At 37.2% G+C, this 18,557-nt stretch overlaps 1 protein-coding gene and 1 pseudogene across 2 annotated transcripts in view; one reads left to right on the top strand and one right to left on the bottom strand.

Annotated features, from left to right (window-relative positions):
* LOC117411120 (kelch-like protein 29) overlaps positions 1–17,726 on the bottom strand; it is a 151,667-nt gene extending 133,941 nt beyond the window's left edge. The window contains exons 1-2 of one of the 2 annotated variants that reach the window (XM_059025710.1): positions 17,354–17,726; positions 16,954–17,126 (exon numbers count right to left, since the gene is read on the bottom strand). The gene's annotated coding sequence lies outside the window, so the exon portion shown is untranslated. The remainder of the gene's footprint in view (positions 1–16,953; positions 17,127–17,353) is intronic. The other variant, XM_034921645.2, reaches the window with a different exon arrangement.
* Positions 12,694–14,471, top strand: LOC131737406 (zinc finger MYM-type protein 1-like; annotated as a pseudogene).
* Positions 17,727–18,557: the final 831 nt, after the last annotated feature.

Below are 18,557 nucleotides of genomic sequence, written 5' to 3' on the forward strand. Positions count from 1 at the left end.
AGTTAATCTAAATCCTGTGGAAAACAACAAATTGCCACAGCCCTCTTCTGGTAAAAATATACAAGACCCAGTCCTCTCAATGATGAAATTGACTTTTCCTATTGTGAAAACAAAGACATTTAATTTCCCTGACTTCGGTATAGTCCCAAAATGTCTGGGGTTATACTGTAAATCTGTATCAAAGGTATTCATCTACTTGGCAGGCATGACCTTTCATTTGAAAATAAATAAATAAATAAATAAATACCTACTGTGACAGAGAATGAATGATTCTTGGTGTTCAATCTCCTTCCCTACCTGTGAGGGCGCTGTGTAAAGCTGTGTACCCTGGACTAGATGGATTGACAGTTCATTCCCAGGGTTAGACAGAAGTCGGCAATCTAGAAAAGGGACAGAGCTACTAAATCACTTACCCAGAAGGGTAACGGTGTGGCATCCTTGGATTGGAGGAGCGCTTGCACTCGTTAACCAAGGGGTCATGGTTGACGGTATAAAAAGGGGACGTAGTGATGTGATCTGTTCCTTATTTATGGTTATGCTGAAACCGGAAGGACCTGTGTATTGTTATAGAGAACCGCAAGTGTTTTGTTTGTTTTGTCTGTCTGTCTAAAACTCTGTTCATTGTTCACTAGACTAGACGGCTAACACGACCTGGAGCTGTCGCCCACGGCCAGCACTAAACCCGGACAACACTGCACTACTTGTTCATCACTGTTGCACGTAATAAACTGTACTTCAACACAAGCACTACAGCACTCACTTTGGACTGGTGACCGTGTTGGTATTTAGTACTGTGTTTATTATTTACGGGACTGCAACCCTTTATCATTAATCATTGCTGTGTATTGTAAGCTCTTCATTATTTACTGCTTGGTCACCAGACCGTTGGATTACAAATAAACAAACCATTTCACCCGTACTTTGTTGTCTGTTTGTTTCATTGGATTACTGCACCTGTGTACTAATTACCACCTTGCCACAATAAATACAAATGATCCTGCTAAAAGGATCAGTAGCTTTTAAGATTTTGGTTATCACTTTTGCGATACCGCCAACTACTTTTACCAGATATCTTAAAGTAAATGTACGGTAAAGGATAATTTAATCCACTTTGGTTGTGGCTACTTTGTCAAATCATTATGAAGTTTTAACATCTAATCTCAAAAAATGTCTTCTTACATAAGTACCTCGTACACAAAAGCGAACATGATTTGTGAATGGTTTGCTTTTATCTACCTCTTAAATGTAAAAACAAGTAAAAAAATAAATGTACCAGTAACTTATTTTTTTTTTAAACTAAGATTTGAATGCACAGGGCAGCAGTGTGGAGTAGTGGTTAGGACTCTGGACTCTTGACTGGAGGGTCATGGGTTCAATCCCAGGTGGGGGACACTGCTGCTGTACCATTGAGCAAGGTACTTTACCTAGATTGCTCAAAACCCAACAGTATAAATGGGTAATTGTATGTAAAAATAATGTGATATCTTGTAACAATTGTAAGTCCTGGATAAGAGCTTCTGCTAAGAAATAAATAACAACAACAACAACAACAACAATAATTTGTGTAAGTTTCAGTAAATTTAACTTACCGTTGGGTCCTAAAATGTATTATTATATTATAATAAGCGAAAATAAAAATAAAATAAAAATAAAATAAAAAAATCTAGGTCGCATAAAAGGGGTAATACTAATCGTGATGTTTGTTCAGTAACTTGTTCCCAGTGGGTTCATAGAGTTTGGCTTTGTTGGAGAAGAGAGTACCGTGCCTGTGTTGTTATCATGACATGCTGAAATATAGTTGCTGAAAGTAATTCTGCATCCAGTTGCTTGATTTCTACATCTTGTCATTCAAACTGGAGACTATTAAAACTTGCTATTCCTGTTGTGGTTACTGTAGTGCCGCTGACAGAACACACTATTCTCGTTATTTTTATTTTACTATACTATATTTAAATAGATTGATTGAATGTATAGGACAGAAAGGAAGCAGAAAAACCATTTCAGGAGAGGTTGTGCTAGAAGGAAGATACTGTACATAAATTACTACTGTATTTGTGTATTTTCAGCAGACTGATTTGGAACACAGATTAAAACATTTAAACTAATTTGAACAACATTCAAGGTCCTTACCAGAGATTAGGGGCCTCATACTGGTTAAAGAAATCTACAATCCATTTTCTAATTCTCAGTAGTTCTTTTACCAGTATGAAACACTTGCTTTGTTTTACAGTCACTGTCTGGGTCCAGCAGGTCTTATCCAGATGTGCAATAAACTATGCAAAGTAATTGCCACATGCCAAGGTACAGTATACTGTCAGCAACAGTCCTTTTACTGTAACCACAAAGGTCAGAATATAAATGAGTTAGTGTCCTTTAAAAAAATACCTATAACTGAAACATGTGTCACAGAGAGTACTGCCTCTCAATGACCATCGTTTTAAATACAATATACTATCACTAAAGTATGGTTGCCACCATTTCTACTATGCCACCTAATCAAAACATACAAACAGAAAAACTAAAGAAATGGGACAACAAATTCAAAATGACTCCCTTCCGCTGTCAGGCTTTATTAAAAATCATGGGTTCCAGAAAGCAATCTATAGCATTCCAACTGACAGAAAACCCACCAGTTACCTGTTGTTCCTATTTTTAGTCCCAGCTTGCCTGTGCATATTTGCATGCAAAGCTTGTTGCTTTCGGTGCAATCCCATCACCTAAAGGTTACCTGTCTTCCTTCATGCTAATACACTCCAGCACTAGTATAATAGCAGCTGCTGATAATTGTGTAAGAAACAGCAACCCCTTGACAACGGACTGCAAGCGACTTCTGCTCCTAGAGCAAGTTTTCTGTTTGAAAAAAAGTCATTACTTTTAAAAAAGGCTGCAAACATAAGCAATAGGCTGAATCTGACACTAAATTGTGCAGAACTGCTGTTCATTGGGCATTATTAATAAAAATAGCTTGACTATCCCTAATTTAGCCAAAGGATTCATATTACTTTCAGGTGACATCCACAATGTTTAAAAAAAAAAAAACCCACATATTTCATTTTCCAAGAAAACCTACATGACCACTTGTGACACGATAGCACTGTGTGCCCTGCAGGGAAGGAGACAGAAACAGGGAAGCTGCAATTTAAGTGCTAAAGCGCACTTTAATAAACACAAATAACACAAACAAAAGGGCACAACGGCCAAAATACAAAACAAAACACAAAAACTTCTGTCAGGCTGGGCATTCACCTTCACTGAACAGATCTTTTAAACATCAACACGCAAAACAAAAACCTACCAAACTCTCTCCTCGAAATGTGATGTTTTATGTGATGTGGCTGCTCCCAGTTAACACCAATCATTCTATTCAGGAGCAGCCACATTCTCACATCAGAGGTCATGTGACGCACAGAATGGAATGTGCCACAGACATGCATATTCGTGGTAATCTATTACACTCAGCAATGACTGTAAAATAAAAAAAAATCTGTTCTGCAATATAACAGCATTGATTAAGGTACACTTCAGTCCTGTTGGTCGCAGCAGTAAGCCTCATATTTGGCTTTGCCAGCAATATTAAGGATATTTACTTTTAGGCCCTGTCCACACTACATAACCGATCTCGAGAACAGTACTCAAAAAGGTTTTAGTTAATCGAGCTCAAACTTTACACACTGAAGTACCGTTTCCAATGAACATTGGAAATACGATAGTATCCCACCATGCACTGTATTTTATTTTAAAATAATGTGTTATGCTCCATATTAACAGAGGTCCACATTGCTAAGAAATAAAACAGGTCTTTTGGAAAAATTAAATGCGAACACACACACAAGTAGGGCTTGAAGTTTTCAGGTTTTATTTTTAATCAGGTGACAAATTTAGCTGATTCCGTTTCATAATTAAACTCAGAAAAAGCTGTTAATTTGCTTTTATCTTCATATCCTGCCTCAGCCTAATTCTGGTCCCTTTAATTTAATTTAATTTAATTTGAAATATATTTGTTTTTTAAATGTATTTGTTTATGACTAAGTCGCCCTGGATAAGGGCGTCTGAAATAAATAAAAATATTATTATTATTAATTATTATTATTATTATTATTATTATTATTATTATTATTATTATTATTATTATTATTATATGTCAAACAGAGCTGACAAATTACGTGAATTGTTCATCCCCCATCCTACTTTTAATTCACATTTCATTTTTGCAATCACCTAATTTAACGTTGTGCTTTTGTTATTTGCTCTGCCACATCACTATTATAAAACAGAATTTAGTAATTATTTACTGTATATTGTTTAAATGGAAGATGAAATGCATCCCTTATTGATAAATTAGAGGTTGCTTTTTATGTGTGAAGTAAAGATGATACGTCTCCAGTTTAGGGCATAAACTACAACTACAAATAATAATAATAATAATAATAATAATAATAATAATAATAATAATAATAATAATAATAATAATAATAATAATAAATCATCTTCCTAAGACCTGAGTGGAACAGATTTGATTAGGGCATTCCAAAATGAATTGCATGTTTGGCTGAAGTCTGATATGAGGGAAGAAAGAGTGTGAGAGAGAACACATGTACAAAACCAGGGGAAGTGCCGCAATATGGGTGGTTGTATGCCTTACAGCATTTCTACCACTACTCTGTGGGAATGAAACAAACACACTATAAATGGGCTTGCTTTTGGGCAATCTTACTATAAAATCATCTACTGCTGTCACTTGCCTTGCAATACTTTTTTTTTTTTTTTGATAGAACAAAGAATGACAGTAACATATCCTTCTGCACATCCCTCGCAATTGCCACTATTAGAGCCAGCACTATAAGCTTCATCCACAGAACACAAACGGACATGCAACATAGGTACATATGGACAGACAGATTCTGAAATTCTCAATAACTGCTACAGTATCAAATAGTGTCATTTTCAAACAGGATAAAAAGATTAGGCTAGACCAGGGGTGCACAATTCCGGTCCTGGAGGTCCGGATCCCTCCTGGCTTTTGTTCCAACTGTGTTCTAAATTACTTAATTAGACCAATAATTGGTAATAATTGGTCCAATTAAGTAATTTAGGGCAAGGTTGGAACAAAAGCCAGGAGGGACACCGGCCCTCCAGGACCGGAATTGCGCACCCCTGGGCTAGACCAATAAAGAATACATTGTTTGAATCGGTATCCAAGATTAAAATGTTTTAAACAAAGCCAAAACAAAAGATTTACAAAAGGTATACAGAAAAAACTGTAAAGGCAACAACAAATATATATATATTGTAAGATAGCGGGTTATGAGAGACAGCAGGGAGGGGGTTAAAACCTCCCTGCGAGAGAAATGCACCGTATTGTATTGTTTTATTGTTTCATTTAGTTTTGTTAATTGTTTGATTGTATTGCTTTATTGTTTAGTTTAATTGTTTTATTATTAATGATCATCCGCACCTGGGCGTTATTGGGGAATTAGACCCAGGTGCGGAGTTTAAAAGGAGAGCAGGCAGTCTGCTCGAGGCTGCTGAGTAGAAGGAGGCAGAAGAGGTGCGCTGTCTCCGAGTAGCCAAAGGAAGAGAAGGAAAGTAAGTGCTGTTTCAGACCAGTGTGTTTTGGGAAGGACGGGTAAACAGCGTAGCTGTCCCGTGTTAGTCAGGGTGTTCCTTAAAGTTGAGTTAGTGCTCCAAGAGGAGCTAGGTGTTTATTTTGTGTGTTTTGTTTATTTTGTGTTTATTAAAAATATAGCGCGTCAGCGCTTGGAAAAACTCAATTTCTGACGTGTTGGGTCGTATTTTTAAAGGGGCAACGAACCCGAGTGGGTCTAGTCTTTTACAATATATATATATTTTTTTTTTTTTTTTTTTTTTTTTTGTATTCTTGTTATTGACTTTTTTTTGTATTGTAAAGTGCTTTGGGACACTGGAGGAAGCAGTGGGTTGATCACCATTACAGATCTTTTCTTATGAAAACAGATCAGCTGTAGTTTTATATCCCTGCTTAGCCAGATTTAATGTGTGACATCAGAGGCAAATCACATTTCAATTTTTTTAAGTTTCACTAATTACAATGGACGGAATTTAAATTGATGTCAATATACTGTACTTTTTATGCTTTATCAAATAAAAAATAACAGCTTTGTTTCAAATAAACATATATCATTGAAGATCGTGAGATATCCTTACATGCGATTAAACTAGAAATCGCTTTCCTTTATTTTGATACCAAGAACGTGCATGTCCGATTCCGGAAACGGGAGTAGCCTAATCCTTTAAAAAGCACATGATACATTTGAGGTGCATTTGCACTCCTTTCCGCCTTCCGAGGGTTACAGAAAATATACGTTTTACACATACCACAATCACAGCTCCTGCTTACTGGCAGAATAGATTGCTGAGAGTTGCAGGAGAGCTGCAGGTGATGTAGACACAGTATAGCTTCTAAAATTACTAATTTATCCATAAATATTTGTTTAGCTGATAGTGGTTTTCATGAAGCTGTGTGTCTACTGTTTGTGTGTATAAGACATTTCCAGCACTGTATTTGACAGTGAGCAAAAATAAGTATTTCATATACTGTATAGACTGCCACACACAGCTCCAGTTTACTTGCAGAATAGATGGCTGAGAGTTGCAGGGGAGCTGGGATAGATGTAGAAAAGATGTAATGCTTTTAAAATTATTGATTTAGCCCTACAGATTACATTTTTTTAGACATATGTCAATTTACTATCTTAGAATGGGTGTCTATGTGTGCATAATACATACGTTTAAAGCACTGTATTAGAGTACTGCATTCTTTACAGTAGCCTGCTTATAACCTTTTACAGAACATTACTGTGGGTCGGAGCCTTTCTTTCTTTTTTTGTTTTGTGTGCAAGTTCTCTTTGTGCACCATTTTATTTCAATTGAAGACTGAAGCTGCTTTTTTTTTTTTTTTACGCACAATGTGACTATATATTGAAGCACAGGTATGTGTTGACAATTTACTAGAAGTTTTCAAGTTCAACATAATACATCTTTTTGTAGTTTATATTTGTGTTGGTGACATTTTAAGGGCATTTACTGTTGATAGCCCTTTCTTTAATTAAATAAAATATTTAACAAATGCTTAGCAATGTTTATACAGTGGTTAAAGAAAAGGGCTTGTAACCAGGAGGTCCCCGGTTCAAATCCCACCTCAGCCACTGACACATTGTGTGACTCTGAGCAAGTCACTTAACCTCCTTGTGCTCCGTCTTTCGGATGAGACGTAATTGTAAGTGACTCTGCAGCTGATGCATAGTTCACACACCCTAGTCTCTGTAAGTCGCCTTGGATAAAGGCATCTGCTAAATAAACAAATAATATTATTATTTATTTCTTAGCAGATGCCCTTATCCAGGGCGACTTACAATTTATTTTTTACATACAATTACCCATTTATACAGTTGGGTTTTTACTGGAGCAATCTAGGTAAAGTACCTTGCTCAAGGGTACAGCAGCAGTGTCCCCTACCAGGGATTGAACCCACGACCCTCCGGTCAGGAGTCCAGAGCCCTAACCACTACTCTACACTGCTGCCCTAATAATAATAATAATAATAATAATAATAATAATAATACAGAACTTGAAATAAATAGAAACCCGTTCTGTGTCATTCTTTTGCTTTAAATTGTAAGCTAACCGTGTGTATGTGGGGTGCCTTTGCAGCCCTGTCCGCCTTCAAGGTGAGCTCAACTATGGTCTCTGTCGGAAGGTTAGTACATTGTTTTACAATCCTCTAGGGGGCAGATGACTGATACATTATGTTTATTGCAATTGAGAGCACTGAGGTGCTCTCTTCATTGCTGCAAATAACCACTGGCATATTTTAATTGTTTGCTCAGCTTGAATAATGAATATGTCTGATAAAACACAGTGGAAATGCATGGTCTATTTAACAACTACAGTACAGCTCATGTAATAAGCACACAACTAGGAAATAACTGTAAGCAATAAATAGTGATGCCTGCTCGTCAAAAGAAGATTGTTTAACTTTCAGACAGTTTAACTTTCCAGGGTAGCATCTGGGCAGTGAAAGCAGATTAGAGGAAAACTTTCCCACTCAACACAGTTTTAATAGGAAATAGAAAAAGTAATTACTGTACGCGATTGTCCTATAGCAAGAGTAAATGAAAACACATTTACAGGAGATCAGAGTTTAGTCTTGTACAGGAAAAATAATTCTCCAAACTGAAATTGTAAATTTGAGTTAGAACTGAGAGATTCTGAAATATGGACTAGTGTTCCAGGGACAGAGAACAGACCTCTATGAATAACATTTATATCTAAGAGTCTGAGATAGTCCATTCCTTTCTATTCTACAGGCTACATCATTTAAACATATGCAGTATTTATTCCTACCAACAGATACTTTGATCAAGCAAGAATGTTGTATAAACTGTAGATCCAGCTACAATAAAGGAAAAAATAAAGCATGCATCTCATTCAATCAGGGGCAATTACAGTAGGCAGTGTGCTTGATTTTCATCACAGACAAGCCTAGACAAATTTAACATCTCATACACTGCCAGCTCCCTGCACATCTTGCTATTTTTCCAAACCAATTGTCTTTTTCCAAACCAATTTCCTTCCCCCCTTCAAGATGCAAAACTACTGTTTAACATGCAGTTCAGAGTGAAGAATAATGCACTGCAAGGGTCACCTCTAGGCTTCCTATGTACAGCATGTCTACTCTGCAGCACATTAGGACAATCCTGGTGAAGACATGTGGTACTGTTTATTTATTTATTTTTTAATAGGTAATGTAAACTTATTTTACATAACAATGAATGTCATTACTAAGCTTTGAAAATCTCTCCCATGTCACCTCAGCAGAGCCCAATATCATTCCTACTGCACATGTACTGTACATAAGGCCAGAATACAGCCATGCTTATTTTACAGAACAGTTTTTCAAAGTATAAAAAATGAGGAATCATCTGGCACTATGACTATACGAGAAAATGTTGAATTATTATACTGCATGTGACTGAAATTCTACAAAAAACATGTATGCAAACAGTAGGCTGCTTTTTGCCTTATGACAACATCTGCAGTCTCTCCTACAGGTATCTGATTCTAGTCTTACTGTTCTGTTAAGTAAACATTGCTTGTGCTTTACAAGACTATCAAAAGAGGAATAGCCTTAATGCAGATCATTTTAGGATATCAAACAGCACTGAAATAATAAAGAAAATACATAAATAATAACAAGTGTTTTCTGAAGCAAACTTTTACAGTAAGCATTAATAAAGCATTCTTGAAAAAAAAATACTATTAAAGTAATTCCCCGTTTTTCATTTCCCTTATTATTTATGCACAATATACCAGAGGGTGCAGTTAAGGCTGGGGCGATGCCTAATTTTTCAATATCGATATATCGGCAGATGCATCGATTTATCAACGTTATGAAAGGGAAAAAAAAAAAGAAAAAAAAAAAGACAGCCGCTGAATTGACAACAGAACTGGCAGAAGGCACAGGTGTCGTTGTCCATCAAATCAACATTACGAAGGTCACTCTTGAAATCAGGACATAAAGGATGTGTTGCAATAAGAATACCGCTTAAGAAAGGGGAACAAGACTAAAAGGCTAAAATATGCACAAGACGACAGAAATTGGACTATGAAACAATGGTCAAAAGTGCTTTGGACTGTTGATGGATGTATAACAACACCTGTGCCATTATTAACTGCAAATAAATTAAACTGATTCTACTGCACATGATTTGTCTCTATTTTGTAAATGCGATTGGCACAGTGTAGGGCCCTTGTGTGAAAATGTAGGATTTTCTCATATTGGATTCAGTATGAGACTACTCATATATGCAAGCCCAAAACTTTTAAAGGATTGGGATAGATCCATCAACAAAAACTTTGCCATTGGCGTGATTGAGGAATAGTGCATAAAACTCACCATTTTAAATGGCTCAACAGTTAAAATCTTATTCCTCAGATACTTGCCAGTTCTATATAGTGTTTTTGAAATGTTTAGACAGTGCTCCTCCCAGGACTGTTTAGTTCTGCACAGATTTATTTCATTACTGAAATGTGGAACATTTTATTCAAAGCAGTTCATGGATGATTAACTAACAAACAATCCCTTTTAATTCTACTTAATGTTTCACTTCAACTCTGACAGGAGTTGTAATATTATTTGCAAGCTACTGTACTGTATGGGGAAAATGTTAATTCTCTTCTTAGACAACTGCTGTATTGTAAGATACGTATTTAGATCACATTAAGCCATTGACATTCATACACAAATGAAATAACTCATTATGATGTAAACCCAATTTTAAGATTGCTGGTTTGTAAGGTACCTCTTTAGGTATATTAGTAATGTTTTCAATATCCATGTGCAGTAATTAGCCAGCGTAATACGTTACGTACTGTAGTAAAGTATATTTGGGTGCCTTGAAGCAAGCTGAAACATGCCAACTTAATGAGGTATTCCTGGTGTGTGTACATTTTAAACATATAAATCAATAAATACAAATAAAATGTATTAATAAAGTATCACCTTGATTACTAAAAATAGTGCAAGTAATGTAATAACAACAAATAACTATTAATGTACTATGTGCAACGTAATCATTTTACAAGTTCAACGACATTCACATCCTAACGTAAAGCAGTCCAAGATTAATTGTGGTTTGTCTTTTTTTTTTGTATCAGTTAAGGGTGGGCGGTATTGGGCAATACCGAACCACTGAAGGGCCTTATAGCCCCTAGAAGTTCCAGTATTTCCCAATACCACCACCCTAGAGGGTCTTATTGCGCTTAGAAAATGGACAACTAATACAAAAAAAAACACAGAAGAAATGGTCACTCCTGATGAGTAGGTGGCTCAAGGATATCTGTCCAGGTGAAAAGGCACTTTGTTTTTCCTGGTCATCTATTGAAAGCTAATGTACCCCCCCTGCCAAGGGTACTAGCCAATGAGATGCCAGAAAATAAAGAGAATTTTCTAAGCTTAATTATCATGTTATTTAAACCAGCAGAAAGTGTTCTAGAAAACCTGTAGATTAATCAGTAGATTCATCCGTGTACATTTTAAATAATTTTAAAAAAGGTAACGATCTTATAGCAGCTGTCCTGCCTGTAATACTAAAAAAATCAACAGAATCTATATAAAAAAAAAAAAAAAAAATTTAAAAAAAAAATCCCAATGGCAATTAGGTCTTTTTTAAAGCATTTGTTTTATTATTTTTATCTTAGTAAATGTCTCTCTTTGCATTTGTACTGCAGTACTGAGATGTACCTGTGCTGGCCTTTTGGGCACAAAGTAAATATACTAAACCTTTTTTTTTGGCATTATATTATATTATATTATATTATATTATATTCAAAAAAACAAAACAAAACCAATAATAATAAATAATAAAAAAATAAAATAAAAAAATAGCTCACATATGTTACAGAATCTATCAAATGCACAGATTACAGTGCATTGTTATAGTAACTCTACTGTTCAGGGATCAGTTTCACAAACGGGAAATCCATTTTTTTTTTCCTTTTTTAAATATCCCCTTCTGTTGACAAATTACATAAGGACATTTTATTAATTTTTCAAATGATTTGCATAAAAGTGTACTGGTAAATTAAAGCCTACAGATAATCCATTTACACTTATGCGTTCTCTGAATTAATATTGAAAAAATAACCCTTCCTTTTAAAATCTTGTTATACGTATTCACAGTCTCCATCTAGAGTGTTCTGTTTATTATGGATATTTGCTTTTTACTGCATTCAGTAACTCCATCCACGGTAATTCTAAATGTTTTCATTTCAAATAATGAACTTGTGTTTTTGTGGTATGGCAATTTTGTTCGGCATAATTATTTACATACCACAATTCTCATCTGGTTGCTCAAAATAATTCCAAACATGGCTTTGCCTCATTCCATTGTTTAAAGATGCAATTTTATAAAAAATATATAACGCTTTTCTTACCCTGTGTGGACTGAACCATACCACGCCCACTACAGCATGAACACACAGTGTACCAATGAAGCAACAGATCGACCGAGAATAAAACCTGCCCCAGTGTCAATCTTTCTGTTGCACCAATTAGAAAAACTACTTGGAGGCAATTGCCAAACCCCTTCCTTTTTATAATATCCACCCTTACTGTGGCACCACAGCAGTCAAATGCACAACGGATTGCTGTATATGATGATAAATTACTAAAATTAATACAGAAAAAAAAATGTGTTTGGTGAAATTTGTCACGTGACCGGTTACACGTCCAGCATATTATTCAACTATTAACCACTTCTTTAGAGTTTACACGTTTAAAATTCCCCATCCCTAGACTGTAAATGGCAATATGTTTATGTATTAATTAATGTATTTATTTTCCAGTGAGAGTAGTGCAGGGAAAGAATGTTGCCTTCCCCCCCAAAAAAAAGCCATCAGGGTATGAAACCAGGATCACCCTGCTAAGCAGAGTTCCAGTTAGCCATCATCAGGCAAGATGTCAGATAAGCAAAAATAGTTAAAATGTTCTATGCTGTTTAAAAAAAACAACAAATTATACAATAGAAATAAACAAAAGAAAAAAAAAACATATTTTGTCTTTGCTGAATTTGATGGTGCCTACTGTAAATATTGTGGGCATTTTGGTAGAATTAAAAGAAATTCATAGTCCTTTAAAAATCTGGGGTTCTGACCATGGCCGGATTACCGAACGGGCAACTGGGGCAGTTGCCCAGGGGCCTCCGGCCACCAGGGGGCCCCCGACGACATGTCATGTAACATGCATTTATGCCACTGAAATAAATTAGAATGAGCAAGTCAACTGTCCAATGTTTACACACTCACTGTTTAAGAGCAACAAATTGACCAATTAAATCGTGTGAATACTTTCTACCAGAAGACATACCCTTTACGATTGGTATAATGGTAAGGGAGGGTGGGTTTAATATAAAGGCTGAAAAAATTAAGAAAAAAACGTAGCTAGACAGCGAAGAGCAAAACCAGAAAGCATGGATCTACGCACTCCTAGCGGGTACGTTAAGCGAAAGCAAAAAAGGAGAAAGAAGCGAGAGGAGCAGCTCTTTTACAAAGTGTGCCTTCTATCGACAGCTTTTTTAAAAAGGAGGTTGCTAGTTGCTCGTCAGAGGAGGCACCTGTTGCTAGTGCTAGCTCATCTGCTAATGTTAAGCCACCAGTCCCGCTTGCGAGCCCGAGCCGCTGGAGAGTCTCTCACCACCACCTGGAGCCAGCAGTGCTACATGCGACACGGTCCCAGAGGTTAGTGCCACCAGCTCAAGCACAACCCATGGAAATATAACAAATGATTTATTTTCTTGCCGCTTACAGACCGGAGAAATAGTTTCAAGAGATTGGCTCATTTACTCACCTAGAACTGGACATGTGTTCTGCTTTGCCTGCAAGGTTTTGTCCACAAAAACAAATGCGTTTATAATAGGATTCAGTGACTGGGAGCACTCTGATCGTATAACTGAACACGAGAAGAGCTTACAGCATAGAACTAACATGCATGTGTTATCACAGCGATGTAATGCAATTGGTAATGTTGATGCATCCCTTGTGTGGCAACTGGAGGGGGAGAGCAAGTGTTGGATAGAGGTGCTGAGGCGCGTTGTTGCCGTGATCAAGTTTTTAAGTGAGGCCTCCCATTCCGTGGCGATGATGAGCTTCTAGGGTCAGCGCACAATGGAAACTACTTGGGAATTTTAGAGCTGATTTCCCAGTTTGATCCCTTTTTGGCTGATCACATTCAGAAATATGGTCAGAAGGGTAGAGGCAGTAAATCCTATTTGTCTTCTACAATATGCGAGGAATTCATTGCGCTAATGGGGGAGAAAACTAAGCGGGTCATTGCAGCCGAGCTACAGCATGCCAAATATTTTTCAGTGATCGTGGATTCAACACCGGACCTATCTCATGTGGACCAGCTTACTTTTATTTTCAGGTTTGTCAATAACGAGGGGAAAGTTGTTGAACGATTTCCTGGATTCGAGCCTATTGAAAGCCATACTGGGGCAAGCCTGGCTAACAGTGTACTTGCAATGATCAGTGACCTGGGCTTGGATCTGTCTAATTGTCACGGCCAATCATATGACAATGCCAGTAACATGTCCGGCCGATACAATGGTCTTCAGGCCCATTTAAACAAACAAAACCCACTAATTTATTACATACCGTGCGCTGCACATTATTTGAATTTGGTTGGTGTCAATACCATTGAGAACAGCTGCCAAGAGGCTAGTATTTTTTTTGGGGATACTGCAGTCCATGTACAGTTTTTGCGCTGCGTCAACTCACCGGTGGAATAAAGTTTTTCACAATGCTGACATCAAAGTAAATATGACTCTGAAATCCCTATCAAGCACGCGATGGACTCAACATCAGCACTTTGGAAGAACTACAGCTCAATAAGGGATGCTTTGGGGAGTTTGTCAGGTGACATGCATGAAACTCTTGATACACGACGTGAGGCAGCTTCGTTGTGTGGCAAAATGGAACACTTGGAAACAGCCTTCATGGCCCATTTCTGGGATGCCGTCCTACACAGGTTCAAGATGACAAGTGAGCTGTTGCAGAAAAGCGACATTGATTTAAAGACTGCTGTGCGACTACTGGAATCTTTGCTGTCATTTGTGGCATCACTTCGGGATCAGTTTTCAGACTTTGAAAAGACTGCCATGGGTGTTAAAGGTGTGTGCCAGACCTATCAGCACAACCTTCATCGGATAAGGAAACGGAAAGCATTTGCAGATGAAACCAGGGAGCATGAAGTCACAATTGAGGAGAGCCACAAATTTCAAGTTGAGACTTTCAACGTGATGATTGATCAGTTACTCAGCTGTTTCAATCAACGACTGGATGCATACAGGCCTCTGAATGATTGCTTTGGAGTTCTGTTTGATGACAAGGAGTCTGACACCAGTGATATTCGTAAGCGGGCCAATACACTTTCCTCTGCTTACCCAACTGATTTGGATCAGAGCTTTGCAAGCAAGCTCATTCAATTTAAATTCTTTGTAAGAGCTGAGCAGGATAAATCACCCTCAAAACTGCTGCAGATTGTGTTGAGAAATGGCCTACAATCAACCTTTCCAAACGTGTTTGTTGCCCTGAGACTTTTCTTGACTCTACCTGTAACTAATTGTGAGGGTGAACGATCGTTTTCGCAAATGGCAAGAATAAAAAACGAACTCAGAACAAGTATGTGTCAGAAACGCCTTTGTGCGCTTTCATTGATGGCTATTGAGTCTGAACTTGTCAGAGAGCTGGACTTTGATGACGTGGTGAATGAATTCTCAAGGAAGAAATAAAGAAAGAGGCCGATGTTCTAAGGTAAGAGGCATGTTTATTTATTATTACATGCTGTTATGCTTGCTGCTGGTATGTATGATTTAATTACATTTATAGATGGTGTGCTGTTCATTTTTCATTGGCTGCTGTAGCCTACTGAACAATCAATTGAATTTTGTAACCAACATAGTTTTACACATATAACTAGCTGAGGTTGAGCTGATAGGAGGAGGGGTGGGAGGGGCCCATGATGCCTTCGTGCCCAGGGGCCCAGAATTTGTTAATCCGGCCCTGGTTCTGACCTTACAAAACTGAAAGAACTTCAAGAAAAATCTTAATTCCACAAAGCAGCAGTAATAGCTGGCAAAGATGATGTATCTGTGATGAAACAAACTAAAACACCTGTACATCAGGAGTTATTATAGTTGTACTCTTAGTATGTTACTTAAATTTAGTAGCAAAAGTGTTCCATACTGCACTGAAAGGAACATTTCCTTGAAGTATGTTATACATTTGTTGACGTGAGGTGGGGTCACAGGGAACTTTTTGTTTATCTTGAAGAATTTAATGAGCCAGTCAAGATACAAGACTAGATCCGCATCTGTTAATCACGGATTGATTGTGTTCACTGTTAAATAAAACCAAAATCCTACACGTTATATTATTTTTGTGTGTGTTTTGTGCACTGGGGGGGGGGGGGGGGGGGAATTAGATTTTTAATTAGGACAAGTACATTTATCTAGCATTTTGTCCCTTGGACAATAATTATTTCTCAGAAATGGTACACCCCTGCTGATGGTTGACCTGCTGTATTTAGCTGCGGTTGCTGTACGCGAAATTCTCGTAAACTACACAAATCTATCTATTTAAAATATTGTTGGGCACAATGCACAAATAGGGTTATATAATAATACTGTATAATCGAAATCGTATGGTTCTGAAATGTAATAAACTAGCTCCACAAGCGTGCGGTCGAATCTGAAGAGAAGTAGATTAATCAATGTCAGTATTCTCTGATCGCCAAAATAATTTAAAATGTGTATGCGAAAGATCAATCAATCATCATCATCACAAAATCTGGAGATGTTTGGGCTCTTGACGTCCTCCGTCAAAGCTGCCTCAATGTTTGTTTACTTTACAAAGTATATATAAAATGAACAGGTACAATGTAATCCATTTGAAAACTTTTACCAGCACACAACTAAGTGTACAAAAAAATAATAATCTATCGCAGCACTGTACTGACTAGTAGGAGAAGACGGTGAGACGATGATGCTCGGAAGACCAGAGTTAACACAAAACAGCCAAAAGGAGGATCACGTTGCAGTAAATAACTGGAGAGACTAAAACAAACAGAATTATTTAGAAAACACATTCTGTCCTACAGTGTAAACGACACAGTCCGTTATTTACACGTTTAATAATACATCTGATGCTGCCGAAATCGATAGTCATCGCACATGCAAAGGGCAGTAAAAAGCTATCAACACAGACAGAGCGCTAGTACTTTTTGTCACTGTATTTTTATCAGATGGTTATGAATAAATAAATCGACACACGGATTTAAAAGTCAGTACTCAATTTCAAATACGTAAGCAAGCACAGCTTCAATATCATTTAAAAAAAACAAAAAAAAAAACACCTTACCCGAAATTCTGTATTTTTAAGTCGAAATGTCCACCGAGGGTGAAGTGACGTAGACTATGTGTCCGTATGCAGAAGTTGATGCTCCGCGATCTGCTTCTCTGTGTTTGCCTCTCTATTTTCTTACACCACGCTTTTTCCAAGCAAGAAGTTTTTAAAAGGACAATGTTCAGCGCCTGCGCAAAGGCAGAGGGCACACACAACATACACTCTAAAAACACGGAAGGATAACACTCATCGCAATAAAAAAAAAAATTAATTAAAAAAAAAAAAAAAAAAAAAAAACACGGGTCATTTAAATTAGAAACCAAAATGCAATAACTTCACAAACTGCTACACCAGCACAAGTGAACAAACACTGTACACCCATGTCCAAAAGTACGTATGTCCCCGCTTTCCTTACCTCCCCGCTCGGCGCAGTACGGATGAAGCCCCGGCGTTTGTCCTTGCGTTGCGGCGCTCACTGGATTCTGGAAGCTTTTCCTTACACAGCTAAAAACGTTTCATTGCATGGCATACATGCTATACGAGCTTCTGTTTCGAGCTGGGTATCTCCTTGCTTAATGTTGAGTACGGGTATTCTCTGGGTATCCTGAACTCCTTTGCCCCTGCTATGAACTGTTGTTACTGTTAAGAGGAGGTTCGCTGTATACTACTGAGCTGCTTAACCCTTCTTAAAAATAACCATGCTCCTGTAGTGAGAGCGAATGCCTAGTGACACACAGAACGCGCTACTGTTTTACTCTGGCTGCTGCTCCTCCCCTCTTCAGCAAGCCAACGCTCAGAGAACCGCAGCGCCGCTCATGTTCCATAAAGTAAAGTGCACGCTTTAGAGCTTGCCAAGGTTCACACAGTAGTTTAGGGCTTGCAAGGACAGCACGGATTCTTAAACTGATCAAATATGAGGGAAAACAAACTGTCAGTGTAATCTAAATTGAAGCTGAAACTGGAGATGCCACCACCCAGGTTTGGCTAACTGTGTGCTCTGAACCAGGGGTAGCTTGTTATATGCGTTCCTATACACAAGGCCCATGCTATATATGTGCAGGATACAGTGGGGCTCTAAAGTATAAATACATTCTATAATTTAAATAAATATGGACAATCGAGAACATGTATTAATAACAATTACTGTACCTTTAATAATGTATAGGATAAAGTTAAAATATACAAGTACTTAGTACACAAGTACCTACTGATGATATATAGCTAGTAACCTATTCTATCACATTAAGCATGTAAAATTACAAAGCTTTACAAATCATTAAATTAATGCAATTCAATAAAACTTTAACACCTACAGTAATGGTAATGAAATTTAATTAAAAACGTACCAACGTACCAAACATATACCAAACATTGAAAATCATCAAATACAGTTCAGTTCACCTTTGACACATTAGAGAACTTTAAGAATCATTCAACTTCAAAAATTCAGTTTCTATACTTGCAATTGCTCAATAACATAGACAGAATCTCCAGCCTTGACTGATGAAATAGAAGAAAAATAATGAACAAGGTGACTGTTTTAATTTGCTTAACTGCACTCTGATTGGCTGAGCTAGAGAGATATAATCCATAATGTATGCCCTTAGAATGTCTGTAAC

This window comes from Acipenser ruthenus, chromosome 6 (genome assembly GCF_902713425.1).
Source record: "Acipenser ruthenus chromosome 6, fAciRut3.2 maternal haplotype, whole genome shotgun sequence".
Classification (NCBI taxonomy): domain Eukaryota; kingdom Metazoa; phylum Chordata; class Actinopteri; order Acipenseriformes; family Acipenseridae; genus Acipenser; species Acipenser ruthenus.